Source organism: Zootermopsis nevadensis, unplaced genomic scaffold (assembly GCF_977971745.1).
Source record: "Zootermopsis nevadensis isolate Lab colony 2312 unplaced genomic scaffold, Znev_1.0 Znev_ptg000013l, whole genome shotgun sequence".
Taxonomy (NCBI): domain Eukaryota; kingdom Metazoa; phylum Arthropoda; class Insecta; order Blattodea; family Termopsidae; genus Zootermopsis; species Zootermopsis nevadensis.
Genome location: NW_028259145.1, coordinates 13,432,022 through 13,454,997, shown reverse-complemented (window position 1 = coordinate 13,454,997; position 22,976 = coordinate 13,432,022). Strand labels below are relative to the sequence as shown.

The 22,976-nt window shown below is 37.4% G+C and overlaps 1 long non-coding RNA gene across 1 annotated transcript in view; it reads right to left on the bottom strand.

Annotated features, from left to right (window-relative positions):
• Positions 1–8,681: 8,681 nt before the first annotated feature.
• The window catches only part of LOC110827316 (uncharacterized), a 70,430-nt gene continuing 56,135 nt past the window's right edge, over positions 8,682–22,976 (bottom strand). Inside the window, exons 2-3 of the long non-coding RNA XR_015535124.1 lie at positions 13,670–13,772; positions 8,682–9,072 (exon numbers count right to left, since the gene is read on the bottom strand). This is a non-coding gene — a long non-coding RNA (uncharacterized LOC110827316). The remainder of the gene's footprint in view (positions 9,073–13,669; positions 13,773–22,976) is intronic.

Here is a 22,976-nt window from a genome sequence, read left to right as displayed (position 1 = left end):
TTCCACTACTTTCAAAATATGATCAACTTTAAACATACGAATCAGTAATAAAATTATTACCAGAGAGGCTAATGATTCTGAGTAAGAAAACATCCTTAAACTAAGACCAAAAAATAATGGTTCTAGCTACATATTCTGTGTGAATGGCATATATAACAGAAAGAAAATCAGAAATGTTAACAGGTTTTCTTAAAGGGCGAACACAAAGCGATAAGGATGCCTATGAGTATAACGGTTGTTGCCTCTGTGGTATTCAGTAGAATCTTAATTCAGTAATTTTTCCGGCAGAGACGTTGAACTATGACTCACGGGTAGGGCGGATAAGGTGCAGTCAAAATTCACAGTGCACGTTGAACACGAGCCGTTTTTGAACTCCCGCAAATTTACTCTTAAAACGGTTAATTTTATTCTTGCCATAAAATTGTTAGTTTCCGGCAGATGTTTTCTGGTATGCACATGATCCGAAGATTCAAACTTGGTACCATAGTTTTAAAGTCGAAAATCTGATACGAGCCTCAGATAACGTTACTAAAATTTGTTGCATTTATCCGTGAATTGCCTTTGAGGGTCGTGAACCGCGGTTTTGTTACGCCTGTTCCATTGTGTCAGCTTCCTTGTTCTTTATTTTTGTTTTATAATCATTCTAAACTGAATTCAGGATCACAATTCTGAATGTGTAACTTTGTAGATTGCAAATGCCAATCGTAAGTATACGTTCAGGACATAAACTGAATTTATAACTCCCAGTTAGACTGACCCGAATGTTTGGCAAGTTATCACGTTCCTGTAAAATATTTCATCGAACTAAGGGTTAGAAACTCTATCTCGATTTCAGCACATAAATTGGTCGCTTTCGCATAGCAATGACAAAAGACAGGCTGTGCGTAGTTGTATGCAAATCTGCAGATTTAGATAACCATAACAGGTACTGGACAGGTAGGCTATCAAAGTGATGCAGAAATGAAAGCGATTGGAAAGGGGCGACGTCTTGAAAGCAAATTTAAATGGGGAAAAAAGTATAGTGGTTGTAATCCCAGACACTCTCAACAACCGGTTGAAGAATGACTCCCATGTGTTCTAGATCCCTACATACCGCCACTAGTAGTGTAAGGCTACAATAATTGACAGTTCGTGTTACCTCTTTAGAACATCAACTTCTGTAAAGTTGTTTAGGTCTAAACACACGGCATTCACAATAGTATTTAATGCCAACTCCTTGTAGCCATGTACAGTGTATATACATTGCAACATACATGTCGTACTTTTCAAAAGGTACCTATCTCTCTAATTGATCTGAAGTAGGCCTACAAGTCTTTACCGAGCTAGGCAACCTACAGTCAAATGCAATACTGTTTAAAGTCATGTGCCAATACCATATACATACAGCACTTTGGTTAAGGAAATTTACTGTTTAGTTTGATGAATTACAGACTATGTGGTTGTCCTTTGGTTTTGCTCAAACGTTTTGAGTTTAATGTGTTACAAGCATTAGTCATTTAAAGCAGGGTATAAAAAGTACGTGATTAACTAAATACAACGTATTGAACAGCAAAATCAGAAACACGTGTATGGCTATGATTTAACGTCAAGGAAACAGTTAAATGCAGCCTAACAATAACTATAATCGTCCTTTTGTGTGCTTAAGCGTTCTGTGAACTATGTGCAATACATGGACGCATAAAGGGCTGAAATTGTCTTTCTTACTGATCATCGAAGCACGCTTTTTTTTTCTGGAGACAATTAACTGTCCAGATGGCATGTAATCTGATATATAATATACTTTAAAGAATTCCAGTCTTACCTCTCGTCATATTTCTGTTCTTGCTGGATTGTTTTACGTTGTAATAAATGTTGGAAAGTTATCGGCGTTCATTTACTACAACTTCTTTAAGACGTGACGAAACATACAAAATTATTTTATTGCGCTTGTAACTAAAGTTCCTCACATAAACTGCATGTGTCAAAATCATGTACGAGTCATTTTACATACAGGTTAAATTTCCACAGTTCTATACTGTTTACAAGGATGAACAAATGCCATATTTTTTTTTTGGTAAGATTTGAGGTTTTCACAGCGATGAGTATGAAGATTTCTGTCTTCTGGGTTGTTGCGCTGTGTAGTCTGGTCGATGTTTACCAACATTTCAGAGGTCATACTACCTCCGTCATCAGGGCGAATCATCAGAAACGTTGGTAAACATCAACCATACTACACAGCGCAACAACCCAGAAGACAGAAATCTTCATCGCCCTGATGACGGAGGTAGTATGACCTCTGAAACGTTGGTAAACATCGACCAGACTACAAAGCGCAACAACCCAGAAGACAGAAATCTTCATATTTTTTCTTATTTGAATAGTCATTATGTACTATATTGATCAGTCTACATAATCTACAAGAAAATAATCTGTACAGCTGTATTAAATTATCTTGGAACAACTCAATAGCTTCATGTGCATGTCATGATCCGAACCGAGGGCACTAGGTATAACAAATTTACGTTCCATTCATTTCGTATATACAGAATATTCCAAAAACATGAAAACACATTTGTTGAATGAAACTGACATTTTAACAAACTAAACCACTACCTGCGCCAGTGAATTAGGAATCTATCGTAGGAGTTAAAACGACCACCGTTAGCTTCGTGGCACATTTGACAGCGGTGAGCGAGTGACTGACAAGCGACCACCAAAGCTGCTGCTCTGGACATAACTTTTTGGGACATTCTGTAAATAATTGCTATGTCCAATGTATGTTTCGTTTCATCTTGACTCATTGAACCTTCTAACTTGTGACATTTATTAGGCATTCAATAGGAAGGCTCCGTAAGCTGGAACAAAGTTTTTATACTTATTACTAAGAGAAAAGCTAACTAGTAACATAAAAAACACAATCTTAATAACTTCACGTACCACCTCACATAAAATAACAAACTACAGCCTACATGCCATTCGTCCCAAGAGTTTTACATTCCTTTTTCTTCCAATTTTATTTTTGACTTTTGACCTCACTGAGCTTCATCCCTCCTGCTGATACGTTTCATTCTCTTTCTCTGCCTTCATTCTAATCCCATGCCCAGTCAGGCGAACACAAAAGAAGATAAAAATATAAGAAATGGGCTGGGAGAGAAGCACAAAAGTTCAGACTGAATTTTTGTAACACAATACAATACATCGATGTGGCGCGTCGTGGACATGTTCCTAGCCATGAGCAATGCTCCCTGTTGCTGCTTCAGCGGTTTCCACTAATCCTTCGATAAGGACAGCATCCAGTTTCAACAACACCTGCTACGCGATATCTTTCTACTGGCAGGTGAAGACCTTCATTTCTAATTCTGAACAAGGTCGGAAAGGTGTACTCTTTGGAGTACACTGAAATTCCAAAGGTTCTTCACACTAATCCACAGGCGATGACGTCAGCAGGTTTATTAGTTGGTCAACCACAGCTCAAAGAAATTGTGGACGTCCACCTAAGGAACAGGAAAGGCGTGAATGGTGCACAAGGTCGTCGTTGCTATATGATCTAACAACTGCCCTTGTTTCCATAGTTGAAACAGTGTTCTACAATAATGGCATGTGTTCTCAGTGTTGAGTAACTACGTGTTCCAACAATGACTTGGGTTTCCATTTTAGAAATAATGTGTTTTAACAATATCCTGGGTCACGCTGATTGCCTAGCACCTAGAAAAATACGCTATAGATAGACAGACAAAGACAGACAGGCCCATAAGGTATTCTTACTTCACGGTAGAGCATGGAGAGCACCTAAATACGTATGATACCAAATTACACTTAACACATTTCAAGATTAACGCTGAATTAATAGGTTAACGTAAATACTGACATATATATATATAGCGGCCGAATGTTTATGACTCGTGTTTCTAATTCGGGAGGTCCAGACATCAGGTTTCAGTCTGAAGACCGACTAGCCTGTCTGGTTTCTTTCGTGGTTTCTCTCAGTCCCTCCACGCAAAACTAGAATAGTACCTCAAATTATGTCACTGTTCAAATGCATTATTCATCCTCTTATCCGACTTCATAGAATCAGCGTCGTTAAATATACAGTAAACAAATACAGTTTGAATTACTAATAGTTAACTATTGTTAAATGTAGGGTTTACACCCCCTGACTGAGTGTCACGCCAAAAGTGTATAAATACTCATTAATTCTTATACGTGGACGGTCGATATTTGTGCGTAGTTGGCCCAAGCGCTGTTGAAGTTTACCCACCAACAAAACGATCCCAACAACAAATATTTCGGAGACTGGACAAGTCCTAAAATTTGTTTCGGTTCGGGGGCAATTAACTAGTAAATGAAGTTGTCCTTGGTGCTTAATAAAGCTTCTCACCACGAGGAGTGGATGTATGGTGCCACGAATTCTTGTTCTCGGCACTAGATGGAGTTAAGTGGTCAACTATATGCTCGAGAGGAAGCCAGGATACCAAACGGACAGGAGACTTGGTAAACCCCAGGGCTTATATTTTATTTCTCTGGAGTATTTGTGAAGATATCCTATGTGTCATTTTCAAGAGATGTTTTTTTACATGTTTGTACCAATAACTGATTGATCATCTTTCAAATGATTTAAATATATGTTCTGAGGAACGCACAAAAGGAAGATGTATTAAGGATAGTCACAGTATCAAACGTCAGTGACAAAATTCGGACTGTTGTTTTTAAACAAGTATACCCAGTCTTTATATCCGGCTCAACGATGGATCAGTCCATTGGGAATGTATAGATGGTTGGGTATTGGTTTTTAAAGTAACTTTTCTATTGCATTTGTTGTATGTTACAGCGTCAAATGAGAGCTAAAGTGATGGTAAAAATAAATTAGGAAAGCCAAGTTACTGCTCTGAATAAAGTGAGGGAAACTACGTTAAACCACAAACAGCGTGGCCAGTATTCCTACCGAGATTCGAATCGATTATCTCCGGAATGCTAATCGATTTACTACGACTATTGGTGGATTTATGGCGAAGAAAACGGACGCCTGTTCCCAGTTTCTCTCATTTGTAATTTATTATCATTAAGTGAATAGCGATATATTACCTCAGCAGTTAAAATAGAATAAGATATGAATACGATGTGTGACAACGATCCTATCCCAGCCACCAATCTAAACAACTTATTCGTATTTTTGAGGTATATCCGTAATTTCAAGTACTCGAGAAGTGCCTCAGAAATTATTTGAAACTTTTAAACTACTAATGGGATAAGAGGCTACAGTGACTTATTCATACAGGCTGATTGTTTGCTCGGACAAATTATTTGACGATTTTCTGAAGGTTTTCTGACAGTGGTTGATTCATTATATCAGCATTATGTTTATCATTTCCGTTGGCTCATGAATTTTTCATATAAACTACATTTTGGGAGTTGTCAGTAGTCCAGTCTTCTTCATGTGATTTATTATTACAACAAATATTTATCACTTTTTATATCTAATATTAGAGGCGACATTTTGGATCGATCCCGTGATATCAGAATTCAAGGTTAGTAAGCTGGCTGGTAGATGAAGTCACTTATAAGATTCAGTAAGAAAAACGAAAACTTCTAGGCCTCCGGTTTCTGAATTTAAAATATTTACAATGTTCATGCATCAGAGATAGAACGTTGAAACTGCATAACAACGTACGAGTAGGTGAAGAGTAGCGTAGCTAAGTTTGTTGGAACTAGCGCAGTTTTAATATAATTGCTTATTTTATAGTTGTCATACCACATTTAGACGTTAAGAGTGGGAAGTAATAACATTGTAGTTGTTGTTTATGGGTCGAGATATTTAACCAAAATACAGTTTTAATCCTTAGTAGCACGAAGCTCTTCTAAATATTTAAAATTCATGTTCTACTTCAAAGAAAACACAACTGTCTTTGTTACAAAGTTCAATTTGAATACTATTTAGAGAAATTGTTCCAGTCTATGTTCAATTTGAGAATCACGTGAAACTCATACTTATACCATTTAGGTATAATGCAGTTACTGAATGCTAAATTTGGTGATACATATAAGTTACCATTGTGCTTTAAGAATTCATAAAAGGACGACTACAAAAATCTGTCATTTGATTAAAACACTAATAATCACGGATAGGAGGGAGCAATATTATCTACAGAATGAGTTATTTTATCTCTTAATACATGTTTTAATAAGAACCAAGTTTGATTCGCAAGCAACATATTGATCATCCATCGTAAATCAAGTCGTGGTTTGACGTACTTGGTGCTTCATGGTCTTGCCTCCGGCCTGCCTTCCGGTTGGGCGAAATTGTTTCGGAAGTTCTGATTTATACGATGACAAAGTTTAAATGAAGACCCTCAGCTGAAATATGATGGCTGTTTATTGTGGGGGTAATCTTGCTTGCGGGTGCAGACCATCATTCATTGAGGCATCGATATTCAATGACAAATCACAACAACGCTCCGAGCAGGAACGTCACAGAAGTAAACGTACGGAATGCGTTACACTAGTATTAAAATAATGTGATATTATCGAGCATAGACTAGATAACATAGCCTGTTATATAGAATACAATATGTATACAGAGCTTTACCTATAACAGCCTACGTATTAAAGTAAAAATAAATTGTTGTATATAAAATGATGTAAAATGGATGGCCGGATATACAAGAAGTAGGCATACAAATTTTGTACAATTTGGACAATTAAAATTCTTGATGGGCCATTATTAATGAGTAATCTCACTGATTTAAGGAATATGCGTGCTGTCTCTCGGAATTAACTCTAACACCTTATTTCAACACCATTGTTTTCGAACGGCTGTCTGTTGAGATGTTGCGCGGTGTTGTCTGGTAGAAATTTACGGCATTTCAGAGGCACCTGCTGCCTTCGTAATCAGGGCGGCATGCTACCAGACTACACGGAACATCTCAGTTTCATACCAGCCGCCATGATAACGTGAAAATTAACCTAAATTATTTCCCGTTGGGTACTGTAATTCATTGTCAGTGGTTCGACTTAATATTTCAGATCTTCAATGATCATTTGACCTATACCGATTTGCATTAGCTTCTTTGAACTATCATATATACAACTGAAGTCGGTATTCGTTTATAGCTCAAGAACGGATAAACCGATTTTAATTAAATCTGGCATGCTTATTCCTTGAGACCAGAATAAGAACATAGGGAGGTCAAAACTTCGGGAAACGTGTCTTGAGTTCGAGTCCCGTTGAGGGTCTATCCTGTAGTTAGGAAACTAAGCTAGACAGAAGAACAAGGCCAAGATTAAAGCTGTATCTTTCGGCGGAGAGATTGTAGTAAAAATGTCAACAATCTAGATAAATTGTCCTGAGTTCTAACCTCGGTGAAAGTGGTTTAATTAGCTATGTAGCTAAGCTCGATGGGAGTTGGAAACCCGAATAAGAGCTCGGTTTTAGAGACCAAACAACCTTGATGGGTTGTTGAGCCGAGCGACTGCGTTCTCTCTGGCATTTCACAACGTTCAACTATAAGATACTTTTGCTCAGTCGGTAAAGTAAGTAATTCGAAACTGACCGACCAAGGATCGGTTTTTTTATACAAAACTGTCTTGAAGCCATTGATACTAGAAACAGATTTTCTGATTCATGCTCTGTAAATCTCATCATCCTTTATTTTATCGTCCTAATATTTTGTGCAGAGTATAAAATATGAAGTTTCTCATTTTGCAATTTACTCCAGCCTCCTGTCACTTCCTCCCGTTTAGTTACTGGCTAACATGTTACTGAAGGCAGTTTATCCGTGTGCAAATGACGGTCTATAGCAGCTAAACACTGCAGTTTCCGCTGGGCCATTAGTTTGCTGGGACCTCTAGGGATAATTTTACGTCTAGCGGACGTGCCTTGATAAAATAAGTTTACCTGTCGGAGTATTTTGAGGCAAACGAAAGTGTTCTCTCTCTGTGTATCTTTTTTATGTATATTTATAAAAAAATGCCTCGCAGTTTTGTGCCCTGTACTAGGAATGATATAAGTCGGTACGGAGTTTTACAAAGTGCATTCAACAAACATGGGGCACACAAGTCATTTACTACGAAATTCGTAATTGTCAAAGGAAAAGAGCGTTTCAATTTTTTAAAAGTTGACAAATGATTAATTATATTAGTTAAACATTACTCAAAAGTTGTTTAGCACAAGAATGTCACTTTGTAGTATAAACAAGTTACAGTCAGGTCCAAATAAGCAGTTCTAGAATAAATTCTTGCCTTTTATATGTGGCATGGAATATTAAGTCTTCATCGGTCTGTTTAATACACAGCAATGCTTATATTGCCTTTGCAGTAAACACATCCAAACAAAAACTATACTCTCAGTTTTTACATAATAGTTAGAAGGCAACTCATTTCATTACGAAATTATGTAAAATACGTTACAAAATTTGTATCATATTTTATTGATTATATAAATAACGGAAGTAGTACCAGAACTTCTATGTAAAACAATTCTAATGAAATAACGTAGTTAAAAGTTAAAATCATGTGATAGCTAAAATGTACAAATATCATCTGCAAAGATAAAGTCTTTGTCATTTCATGGTAACAGCCAAAATTTTGTTCAATGACAAAAGAATTTACCATGTCAGTACATATACGTACCTAGGAGATAATATAAGTATTGAATATTTTAATAATGAATATGAAACTAAGTAGTTGTCAATTTGAATGTGGTGGAACTGAAAGAACACTAGGTGCTAGAAAAAGAACAGAGACTACCTTAAAATTTTATATAATTGTCCTAAAATTACTATACGCACCAAAGTTCTGAACCCTAATTAAACAAGACAGAAAATTTCAACAGCTGAACTGGTGTTTCTAAGGACTATTCTACACAAGAGGAGAAGAAACCACATCGGAAACCAAGCAATTACACCAGAACTAAACATATTTGTCATCCTATACAAAGTACAGAAATGTCTAATGAACTGGTTCCACCACGTTAAAGAAATTGTTAAACGAAGATAAGCTAAAACATTTGCCACTATAGATTGCTGTCTTCTGGGTTCTTGCAACGTGTAGTCCGGTAGAAGCTATTCATCGCCCTGATGATGGAGGCAGCAAGGATCTCTGAAACATAGGTAAAATTTTACCAGACTACACGGCGTAACAACCCAGAAGACAGAAATCTTCAGACTCACCGCCGTGAAAATTTCAGATCCTACATGTGCCATTGTACATGTAGAAGAAGAGGTAAACCATATGAATGATTGAAGGATTTATTTTGAGTCAAACTTTGGGATCGGAATAGTGTAAGAAGACTTATCTCGATTAAGAAGATACTGATTTTGAACTGCTAAGTTATTAACTTTCAACACAAAACGTAATTCAGAACCAAGCGTTTCATGGGGATTTTAAGCCTGTTTGTGAACAAACGCGCATTCCTAGTGCGCGCTGAGAGCTCGAGTTCATTACAAAGGCTGACTGTAAATTTGACACAAATTAGGACACGCAGTGCCTACCAGTGTTTTAATTTTATGAGTTTAGCCAAGAGTAAGCACGCCTGAACATAACCGCTGGCGTGCGTGAAATATGCAGCGCCATACATTTTGCTTACGCTCTACGTGATATCCTGGCAGTGCAAGAATTCCGAACACGCATCTCGAGTATTGCATTCTGCACCGTAACACTCGCTGTGTCGGAGGGTGGAAGGAAGTGATCGACGGCGGAAAATTCGCATTGCAGCTGGACAAAAAAGCGCCCAAGATTACGTATTATAATTTCGTGCTTTTTTGTATTAAACGTCTGCATTTTCATGACAATAAATAGAAAAAATTGCTGATTTCGGCTAAATATGTTATATCAAATATTTGTAAAAAAATTATTCCCTGAATTTGAATTCAAAATTTCTATAAATCCTAAAGAACACTTACCTATAATGAGCACCTGACAATATGGTTTGCAGTACTTCAGGGGGTGATGACTGTAACATGGCCAACGAGGCAGAGTCCTCTTTGCAAGGTTAATAAATGGCTCAACACGTGAAGAATTTCCTCGCTTTTCATGAAAATTGAATGTTCATTACTGCGTTCACAACAGTCACGGGTTTCTATTATGTATATTCAATTCACAGTCCCATACCCTACTTTTTAAGATCAATTTTAATGTTGTTCTCCCATGTAAGCCTAGGTTTCTCATATGGTGTCTTTCCGCCAGGTTTTCTAGTTAAAATTCTGCAGGCATTCTTCATGTCGTCTACGTGTGTTATATGCCCAGCCCATCTCACCCTAAATGACACATAATCGACAGTGCTCTTAGAATAAGGGAAAACCGACTGGTTTTGCATTCATAGCGGATACTAACAGTTCTTTAAAGTACGCTGTTCCAATTAACGACACGTTTAATTAATATGAATGATTTAATTTGTTTCGAAGGCTCTTTAAAATTATTGGTGATGTTTATGATTACAATAAGACTACAAGTTAAAGCAGATAAGAGACAAACAGCAAATAGCAATACTATTATAGATACTCAAAGTGAATTTTCGGAGGAGTGCCGAAACACTACACACACAAATGTTTCAGGCCAGCAAGGAATGATACAAAGAAGCGTTTGCTTGTTCGAAAATCTCGTGTCTTACAACTTATAAACTAAGACAGGCATGTCAAAATCAGTGTCTGCTACGGAATGCTTCAAAAAGAGGTAGCTGTTCCAGGGGCCATCACGTAGGTGGGGAAAGTTACAACCGTCTGCTTTTATTAACGCCAAGTTTAAGCTTAAGATACGTCTTTCGTTCCTCTTATTTTCACACAAGCACACACAAGTGTGAATTTTACTAAAGACATTTTCATTTTATTTAATGGAAATATAAAACAGTCGCAAATAAGGGGATATTTGACATGCATTTGAAATTTAACATTTATTTAAACTGGGACATTCGGGCTTGCACATTTTGCATAATTCGAAAACTTAGTCACGCCGAGCTAGCCGCGAATTTGCCATGCCTGAAAGTAGGAATCATGTACGCATGTATCATGTAGGTTTAGAAGCTAACAGTTTTTGCATAGCCTATTTTACCCATAAGATTATTCTAAGTTGCATGTATGGGAAGAGTATCACTTTACAGTGAAAATCAAATCTCTGAAATCTAGGCTTTTACCATTGTGAGATTTGAGATTTTCACAGCAGTGATGATGATCTGGGTTTCGGCGCCATGCAGATCGCGGAAGATGCCAACGTTTTAGAGAAAAAATTCTTCTCCATCTTCACAGATTCCAGTACATAAGTGACATATTGTAGAATGGATTATGGTAGGATGATCTCAAAATGAAAACAGTACTGGAAAGTTATGGATGTACTCTTTGGAGTACAATAAAATTCCAAAGATATTTGTCACTCCACATCACGGGCGATGTCGTCAGCAGGGCAATCAAAATAACAACAACTGCAACAACAATTCCAAGGACCACAATAATATCCAAGGTATTGTTGCGACAAATATATCCAATAAATTGTTACAACAATACGATCCGAAGCAGTTGTAGCAATAATCTAACCCGAGAATGACATCGGTTCACACTGTTGCAACACGGTTCGTGGTGACAATGGCCACGGTTCACGTAATTTCACTAAAGCAACTTTGCAACATTTTCACAACAATATAATTAAACACTGGACAGACACACAGATACGGACGGGTCCATAAGGTATTCTCCGCTTACGCTAAAGCGTGAAGAAATCGTAGAAGAGGCATTATGCAGAAGCAAGTTGTCTTGGGTCTATTTATTTGGTAATATTAATACTAAAGACAAAACAAACACCATCACTGAGTATAGTGTAAACTTTAGGACAAGATTCAAACCGCGAAAGTGGTGTTCTAACACGTACCTAACGGTGTTGGGTGCTACTAATGCCTCCACGAGCCTCACAGCAAACCTCATAGTGCTGGGTTCTGGTAGGATCTGGCACTACATGTTTTGCGGGCACTATGGAGGGAACAAGGGAATGCTGGGTATTCGCCACAAAGTGGACGTGCAACTCAACACAGCACCGAGCCATGTGGAGGGAATACACTGGTCTCTGGCGCAATGGAATGTCGCATCGGAGATCAAAATTCCTGCATACCGGTCAGCCCTCCTTCTGCCCCTCTCTCTCTTCACCATTAGAACCCCATGACTTTTATATGTATTTTTATATAAGGAGAATTCTAGTCCTGCTCTGTTCTGTAGTCGTGTTCTGTTTTTTGTATTTTTGTGTTTCGTTTGTAACGCCCAAGACTGTGGTTAAAAGAATCCAGTCTATCGCAGAGTTAAAAATGTTGAACAGCAAAGTAAAGGAAGGAAGGACCTGGTTTGGAAACAGGTAACTGTTATTTTTATGTAGGCTATACAGGGTTTCCGAAATACGGTAGACTGCCGGATATTCAAAAGACTGTAAAAATCACGAGAACAATTCAACTTCATGGTAACAAACATCGGAGAGTCCAATTAATTGCTAGGAATTTCCGTACTTTCGTGACTTCAGATCTGTGACAACATTACCTTCCAGACCATCGCAATCTTTCAAATGATAACGCTATTACATTAAACTCAATTATTTTAAAAGCACATGATTCTGGTAACCGTGGAAACGAATGATTGATTTTATCTTGAAAGTTATTTTGCAATATCGTAGCTCAGTCGGTATAGTGACTGGCTACGGACTGGGCGACCGGGGTTCGATCCCCGACGGGGGCAGAGGCCCACCCAGCCTCCTATCCAATGGATACCGGGGTCCTTTCCCGGGGGAAAAGCCGGCTGGGGCGTGATGCTGACCACTCACCCCCATCTAGTGCCGAGGTCAAGAATGAGTAGGAGCTATACCTCCACTCCCCCCAAGCGACTACGTGGCGTATAGTGGGACAGCTTTACTTTTACTACTATCTTTGCAAACTTCGTATGGATAATGTGCAGTCTTTATATGAACAAATTAACGATTTAAAATGAATGAAAAATAAAACCACAATTCTGTTTCATGTTGTCTGAGACATATTTAATCTACATAACGCTTTGGGAGTTGGCTCTGCTTTTGTGCAAAAATTATTAAATTATTAAACCAACAATTCTTATTTATTGTTATTATTTTTCATATTGGTGGTGATATAATTTTATCAGATTTTTTAAACGGGTGCGAGACCATATCTTTTACCCTAAAAGAAGAACGTAGACTAGAGGTGTATCAGAAAGTTCCAGTGTAGAGGTCATTTATACTTAAGAGGGACGATTATTACATGGTTGAAGAAACTGCGAAAAGAGGACCTTTATAATTTATATTCGTCATGAAGTATTATTAGGGTATTCAAGACAAGAAGGATGAGATGGGTGGATCATATAGCAAGTGTGGGAGCGATGAAAAATATATATAAAATGTTAGCCGGAAAGACCATTTTGAAGACCTATAAGTAGGTGGGAGAATAATATCAAAATTAATCTAAAATAGAATACAAATATGTACACTGTATTATTCTGGCTCAGTATGATCCAGTGGCAGGTTCTGTGAACGCGTTGATGAAAAGTCGCAAATGGCAGGATACATTTATAAAACACAAAACCGGCTGATCACGGAGATTTTGTCTGCGCAGGTCGACACAAGAGAATACGGATTTCATTGCGAACCCCGGGTGGGTTTCATTCTGGACCATGCGTGTCTCAGAACTAGAGGAAAGTGTAGATGGTTGAACATAACTTACTCAGATTGTGTGAGATTTGAAGTCTTTACGGCGGTGAGGATGACGATTCTTGGGGTTTTGGCGCCGTGCAGACTCGTCGGTTTCGGAGACTCCATCTTCTGGGCTGAAGTGATGATGAACATGTTTCACGGAACATTATGTAAAAATAAAACAGTGAATTCCAACATTCATGAAGTAAAATTCATAATAATGAGAACTATATTTTTTACTACTCACCAATTATTGGTATTGCAAAAAATAAAGAAGTGGGCATGGCATGCAGCACGCAATTTGAAGAAGCGGAAAGCAAAATATTTGTATTCGGGAAATATGAAGAGAGAGACCATTAGGAAAGCCCAGGCGTATAGATTGGATTTATCTGGCTGCGGATAGGAATTCTGTGATCACGGTGAAGAAGCGTGTCTTGAAGGACCATGGAAGGCGTATGTGCATGGAAATATACAGATGACGTCAGCACGAAATACAGTGTCGTGGTTTGAAAAGTAATTGCAGTTCTTCATGTACCCGATAACGGATTCATTGAAAGTATTGCTTATATTGAAACACCTGATTTTATTAAGCAAATCCACGTGCAGATTTTGGAAAACCGTAAACTTTTATTTAACGTTGTATAAGATAGAGTAACTTCAGGGTATAAAATTCTTGTAACAAGGTTTAGGTCTACTTCTATCAATGTCTTAATTTACATGTTAAAATTGATGTGTTGCAATTATTTGTTTAGTAACTTGATTTAATAAAATCTGTCAACTTATAGTAAAATTTACAATATTTTTTGTGTTGACATGGTGGCAACGTTAGACGCATGTTCACAATTCACTACCAGGCTGATATCAGATGCAATGCCTTTCTTGCATAACATAAGATTTACGCTCAGTTCTCATCAGTGGGCCATCGGGGTATGAAATTTGGGTTTCTGAAGGCGGTAAAGATGTTCGTTGTGGTTGTTTGTATTTTGATGCTGTGTAGTCTTGTAGTTGGTTACCAACGTTTCGGAACAATGTTTTTCCTCAATCTTAAGGTTTAAAACGATTAAAGCACAACTGACCAAAACATTTGAATCGATGCTCTAAAAAACATTCCCCTCTTTTCATTTTAAAGAAATTTATGTGTAGTTAATCAGAAAGACTGTGTATAGGCCTATATTCTATAGCTCGAAGAGAAAGTTTTAAAACCTTGGCCCATATGACTGTGTCGCAATGCAGGTGTTAGGTTGTTTGTCCTTCATGAAGCTTAAATTTTCAGTACCATATCCCAGTAAACATCACTATCAGATATGTATGTATTATGTAATTTAACAAAAACTGGGTTTTTAATATTTTACTAATAACTATTATCACTTTATTATTTTTACTACTGATATATAGTGTAAGCAAATGTAAAAAATAGACCTCAAGGAAACATATTTAAAAAATAATGACTCACGATTTTGACAACAATCGGTCGTCTTAACAAGACAGATTCTTTAACGCATGAAAAATTAATCTAAACTGCTCTAAGAAGCCTCTTTATCCAGGAAGATACATGGTAATCAGAACGAGATATTTATAATTTTGCAGCTGGTCAATGTTACATTCTGCACCTATTCCATTTAACGTGCAAACTATTTAACTTCATGCTCTGAGTCCTTTCTGACAAAATGAGAGTCGCTTAGCTAGTCAAGAAATTCCCCTCTTTTCACAAAACAGTATTCGACGAAGTCCGCCCTGCGTAACATTATGCAAGAAAAAATAGACCAATTGAAATTTAACAGGAAAATATTTATTTCCTATTTTTATCCCTTACAACATTTCTTACATTGGTTAAAATGTCAACGGTGGTCATCTGGGTTGTAACGCCGTGCAGTCAACTAGGTGGTTACCGACCTTTCGGAGGAACGTACTGTATCCATATTCTGGGATTGGGGCTGTTTGTTCCTCTGAAACGCTGGTAATAAAATACAAGATGCATAACCCAAAATACCACAGTCCACATTCTTACCGCTTTAATAATCTCAATGTATTTCTTCTAATTGTTATTACGTTTTATTCTCTGCGTTTCTATCTTCTCATGATTGAACTTCTACTTCAGTTTAACCTCAATATTTTCCCAAGGAAAGAAGCAAGTTTAAAGGCCTTTCTCATAGCATAAAATACGTCGGCAAACTGCAAGTCATGATCTGGATCCCGGAACTATAAGAATCGCTACACAGCGTTGGTACAGTGGAGCTTCCTTGAACGCCTACATGACTGCCAGTTCACAGCCACGGCCTACTAATAATCAACGTCGTCATCATACATCTCGCCACGGAAGTGCTAAACTTGGTCCGTCTCATCAACCTTCATAATCAGGCATCCTGTATATATAATCGATTAACCTTTCTTTCTCTGCTTTCAGTGCGAGCTTGATGAAAAGAGTGGCAAGTGACAAGCACATTCCGTTTCCACAGTTAGTTAAAAGCGAAGGCAAGAGTGGGCTGGGGGATAGACCAGATAACACCTTCCTGACTTTGTGAAGAGGCTCTGACACGTCCTCTTTACATTGAAGCTTCTATTCCGAGAAACATTCGAAATCGCACGCTTTGTCATTACACCCTGCACCCATGTGGCTGAACACAAAAACACCAGTTCTTTAAAAGAGCTTGATTACCGACAGAACAGATGACGATCTAGAGGACCGCGCTAGCCGAAGAAGGTCGTGTTCACAATAGCAGCACAGATAAATAAATCACTTGGCAAACTGTGTAAATTCCTTATTTAATGAAACTGAGAATATATCGTACTGTGGCTTCTGACCACAAACAGCTACTAATAGTCATTAAGCTAGAGCGTGATAATGGTTTTGGAGGAAGTTTGGTTCGAATCTAAGTAACGACACAAATATTGGAGTGTAATTTATCATGTATTGTGTAATCCTGGTTCCACATGAGTCTAGGGCAAAATCAATTCATACCACAAAAACTAAGTAATTACTTTTAAACGTCATTTAAATCTAAAAATCTGGACAAAGTTAAATTCACGTCTTACAACTTAGCAGTTGATACAGTATCAATAAATATATATGTTCGTAAACCTAACGGTAAATACTATTATACAGGACGATCGTTTATACTCATGTAAGGCACTGTGACAATAGGCATGCTCCATTATTAATAAATTATAATTTTCCACTTCTGTACGCTTTTATTGCCAGTGTATCAGAGGCCCTTAAGTACCACACAAAACACCCCGTGTAAGAAAGGGAGGGACGAAAGGAATTAACCAGGGAATCTACATTGTATATAAGCGAAGAATTATGGCAGTTAAATACCAACATCTCTACAGGGGTGCACTCGTAATGGCCAAGACGAGTTGTAAAAATATTTATTTCCGCACGCCCACTAATATCGCCCTACCTTCTCTACAAGAAAGTTCTAGACATGCAAGAAACAAAACTGCCATTTCTTCTTATTAGAGCATTAAGATTGAGACGAAGAACCCTCACAACAGGATATGTATAGCCTATTTCAATTCCCTCTTCAAATTAATTTTTGTGGACTTGACTGAGACGTATGTCAAATTAAGAAATATAAAATTATGATTGTTAGACCACTATTCTCTTCTCACAAATATGGCATCGTTAAGACAGAACGGTCTGATGCTGCAGGAGTAGAACTGTACTGTGAATCACATGATAAAAAGTACACCTTGTAACAAATTCAGAAAAATTAACTACTCATTGTTGTGTACAGAGCTTATTCCTTGGTGAGTTTCAGGTTTCCACGGCGCCGACAATAAAGATGACCATCTTCTGGGGTGTTACGTCGTTGACCGACATTTCAGAGGCGCTTACCACCTCCATCATCAGAGCAATCGTCCAGCAAGTACCTATGGAACGTCTGTCAATTTCTATGAGACTACATGGCGGAGAAGACTATCACCTTCAAATTTGTTTCTCATTTACTGACACTACGAAACCGTTATCAGTTATAAACGGCAATGCATGTAATGCAACTTCAAGAAATAGCAGATCAAGAGAGATTTGGATTGTATTATTAAACTGTAAATTCACATATGACGAAAATAAATTTAAGTTTAAAAACTAACGGTATATTTTTGTTTGTTATTTGATTAGAGTTTATGAAATTAACCCATACTGCGGAGACGTTGTCTCCCTGACCGTCTGTCGAAATTTTTGATCTCCAAAGTTATTGAAACCGATTTAAGTAAGAATTGATGCGATAAAAGTTTAAAGCTCTTTTTATTTTCTCCCATGCATTTCGTTTTGTCTAGCATCATTCAACACAAAGTAAAATTTGTATTAACAGCTCATCGTTAAACATATACAAACCGACACTTCATCCGATTCTGCTACTTTACGAAAACTTTCACATATAAATGGAATTCCAAATAATGAATATCTATTATGAAACGTTTTCAATTATAAGCTGCAGAAAAAGAGTTTATATGTTCTTGTACACGGCCCCATTACTCTTTCAGTTTACAGTGGCGGTTCTTTTCCACATTATGTAAAATTAATTGTTTTAGGTCTTAAAAGTGACCAACTCACGTGTACCGATACCCACATTATCCTAATACAAAAAATCACTAATATACAATCAATAAAACTAATCAGGTATATGGGAAGTCCCACAAATATGTACACACATTGATTGAATTAAACAAAGACATTTAATAAACTAAACAATTACATATGCCAGCAATGATCTAGTGTAGGCGTTCAAAGTAACCACCATCCATTTATTTTTCAACGCAACATACGGAGATCGAGAGCAAGGTTGATGTTCCATATTATAATGAGTATATTTCTTTTTGGAACATTCTGTATGTATTGTGGAAATGAATAATAGAACAGGATTGATTTGTATGTCAAATCAAGAATAGGCCCAATGTTTAGCACTGACACGCTCATGAAAGAAAATGGTGTTCGACAAATTTCTCCCTTATAGAGGTGAAGCATTACGTAATCTCAAAATATTCGTATTGAATGTACATGAACTCGTTACGATAGGGCTTGCTAAAGTAAGGCACACATCTGAGTAAATTAATTTAAGTCTGTTTCTTTAAGCTTCTTCAAATAAAGAGGGCTAAATATATTACAAATACTACAAGATGAAATCAGCAGTTTTTGTTGGCATTTTATAGTATAGTGTGAAAACAATTATATAGCTATAAACTATTATTATTGATTTTCAGAAACTTTCAAAACATGACAAATCATTATTCCCTTCTCTTTGAAGGAGTCAAGTTTATAAAAAAAATACTGATTTCGCCAACTTCTGGAAAGGGAAGTAAAATCTCTGTCAGTCTGATCTGAGCCCAAACGCTAGACTAAGAAAATGAAATCTCTTCTGTTCTCTCAATTTCTTTGGAACTCAGTCCTGAAAACTTATTTTCTTGCCTCAGCTTCCATTTTCAAACCTTTGCTGCTGCTCCGCGTTAGAGATAATTAGAACTTCAGAATTTCATTACACGGACCGTGAAGCGGGGAGGGGGGATGGGAGGCTTGGCGAGATTATTTTAAAAGAGATACGAAATTACCTGATTAAAGGAAAGCGTCATTAAGGCAAGCAAAAGTAATTAGCGCAACAAAAAGAAACGTAAAAGAGAGAAGAGAGCTTAAGGGGAAGAAACGAAAACATGAAGAAGCCAAGGATATAAAAAAATCTGTAGTAAAGTGTCAGACAAAGAACAAGGAAAATATCTGTTTCCAAGGTTAAGTGTAGTTGGAATGAACAGGAACTTGACCAAAAATTTAGATAGTAAACATACAAAATTTCTCATTTAAATTTGTCCTTTGTGTTAAAGCTGTCTGATGTATACTGATTTAGTGTGAAGTAAAACATGGTTTAGTCGAAATAAATTTGTGTATTATTCAAATAGACGTCTCTCAGTGGTTATTAATACCACTTCACTTATCGTAGGTACGAGGTAACGTCAGGCATGATAATTGAATAATCGTGGGTGGTGTAAAATTTAGCGGTCGTGGCCTACTTTAAAAACACAGTCGACATTAGTGTATGACAATATGATGTGGATATTAATTTACAATTTCCCATAGCCTCTCGGAACAGATAAGAGGAGCTGGTAGATTGTAAATAGGCCTACCGGCTGCTAACAACTATAGCAGCAAGTTTGGTATCTGAAATTCTGGCTTAATAGTAGGTATATAAGGTATTTAAACAGTAGGAAATTTCCCGTGAAGAATGAAGGTAAAATATGAAATAATAATTAAAACAATTTTGTATTGAAAAGTATAATAAAGCAGCATATACAAATTAAAACTTATCTTTGCTTAGTTACAAAAGCTGCACGTAAACATGTATTTTATTGTATTGTATGTGCACGCATGTAGGAGGGCATGGATGAATGAACAGTCTTTGTTTAAAAAAACAGCGTACACAAGTAATAGCGTGCAACAAAATATTAATATTATTGCTTATCTTTGCTTAATTAAAGAATTTCAATAGTGCAATCTGTAATACGATCTTACATCGAAGTTACAATAGCTGCTGAGTTTCATGTTAGTGCATGTATAGTCGGACATGGATGAATGATCAACCAAGATTTGCGTATTATACAGGTAGAATAATGAGATCTGAATCGAAATACCAGACACAAATTTTCAAATTTTAAAATGATAAACACTTCTTGTTACACGCATTTCTTTGACACAGTAAACTGCATTTGAGGGTGCAGGTAATTAAATGTTGGTCGGAACTGATTTTTATTATAGGCCCTTCCTAGTGACTTTTCTCGGTCCGAATTTCGTAAGACGTAACTATGATGAAATCGAAGTTTCGGGTGAATTATGAATATTATAATGTGCGTGAGATCGTGCTATTCGGTAGGCAAGCCTTTTGAGAAACGGGCATTGGGAACGCAAACCCAACTCCTCGTTCGTCTCAGTTCAATCTAGATCCCCACTTCGTCTATCCACGTGACTTGATAACACATGAAGCCGTCTTCAGTTCTATTCGTGGTCCGATAATTTGGCTCCCCTGCCTTGCCCCGCCCCGAGCACCCTTCAACAACCCGCTACCCAATAGTAATTAACTGAGGACCCCCGGCCAGGTAAGGGAGGCCACGCACGGAATCTAATATAGGAAATGAATAAAACTGACAATTACACTAGTTCAGAGTAAAAATACAAAGCACAAAACAAATTACCTATTTATATGTTCACCGAACCAGTCCATGTAACTAAAGCCGTAGTACGACTTTCCTGTATGATATTAAAATGCCAGTGAAGTAGACATATAAATTACTATCACATATAAACGTCAGGTAATAAATAAACAAAGCTGAGATCTGAGATTCAAACGGCGGTGAATATGTCGATTGTGGTCTTTTGGGTTGTGACGCCGAATAGACCTAAAAGACCACACTGCCCAGGAGGCCACAATGCGTAAGCCTGTTTTGAAAGCACTTGCCTTTCGATTATGCATTTTAGCGTTCCACAAAGCATTGGTCCTTCTACGTTTCAGTACTACAGTTAATGGTAGTATATGCATTCATAACATGTAGGCCTATTGTAGAAATTTAATTTGCCGAAGTACAAATGAGTCGTCAGTTATTGTCAACAGACTGAAATATTCAGCGCGATCTCCACGTTATTGTAGTAAAATTGTCAAACCTTTAGCTTAAAGTGCAGACCACGTTGGAGATATTTTTAATTCGCTTCGAAGACTAGTAACGTTAATATTTTGGTAAGATGAATCAAAGTTTGCGTTACCCCAGGGTATTGTAGTACACAGAGAAACACGCACTTTCGACGAAAACAATAATTTTATCAAAGAACTAATTGCACTGAGAATAACATTTGAGTGGTTAGGACTTCCGTATCGGGGAGATTCGGGATTCTCGGTTCGGGGCTGGCTTTCCGGAGTAAATTTTTCGTGGATTTTCTCATTTCCTCCTAGCAAATGCGGGGTAACACCTGACATTCCGCCATGATCGCTTGTTTCCATATTTTTTATAATTCATTATTCATTACTCATCCCATCATTCTAAGGTAGGCTACGTAATATTAGACATTAGTTACTGTAGTGTTCAATACTTCGAAAAACGAAAAATAAAAATTCTACTGCCTTATTATTATGATTCAGAGCTACTCCATACGCTGGAACAAAGCAGAACCGATCAGACAAAACGCATTGTTAGCCAGCTCCAGTCAGCCAGCCAGCCTCTCGCCGCGAGCAACCTCTACTACCTGTCTAACAAAGCTTGGCTTGATGGATGGATGGAGCTGGCTAACGGCGCATTTCATCTCTTCGATTTTGCTGTGTTCCAGTGTGTGCAGTGTCACTGCATTAAGAAAATAAGACAGGAGACATTTTATGTTTCGTTTTTCGAAGTGTTAGCCAGGCTAACATGATTAACATAAACGCTCAGCCTCTGAGCTAATGGTAATAGCGTTAAACAGGCGAAACCGTAAATAAATTTAACTGAAAGTGTTGAGTGAGTTTATCAGAGTGTCACGAGCCCAACAGTCAGTTCACGAAATCAATTCGTCCTGTCACTACCGGCTACGTTATGATCTGACGGTAACAAGCTTCAATGACAACTTGTAAAAAGAAACTTCTAGGTAGGTTATGTTTCTTACATATACTATTAAACCAAAGACTTAAGAAAGCTAGTATTTATAAAACCGAATTTGGTTATCTGAAGGAAGCTTCAGTCTAACTTTAACCAAATCAAGAACGACACAGCTAGAAGTCCTCATGGCTGATGTGAGGACATGACGTTGCAATGTTTGCTCTGAACGGTACAAAGAGCACATAAAACTCGGCTGTCTTAAGATTTCGAGACGCTGAACGACACATGGATTTCATGTACGTGTTTTATCTACATGTATGTAAGCAAGACACCGTACAAGTTGGACAGTCATTCCTCTCCTACTCACATCCCCATCCCCATCTCCGGCATCTCTCTTCTCATAAAGAAAGAAAACATCCAATTAAGTTGATTCATGGTCCATGCGTCAAGTGAGAACAGAGGCCGATAAAAATTTATGGGCGGAGGAATATGAAGACTAAAATTTTCAAGATGTAATTTAGTGTCTTGGTCCAGAAAATGCTGATCTTTTATAAAGAAGCTTTTAAAAATTCTGTTTGTCCTGTCCCGCAACGAAAAAGAATATCCTAAAGGTTTAATTTCTTCGTTCTCATCTGGAACTGTCTTTATTGCAAATGATTAAGCTCAGAAATATGCAGCACGCCTTGAAAGTTACACCGTCCGCGTTAACTGGCTGAGTCACGCAGAAAATGTAGTTAGAGGTATTCTCTGTTTTCTAATTAGTTGACTACTCAACCTGAATGCGGTTTAAAATT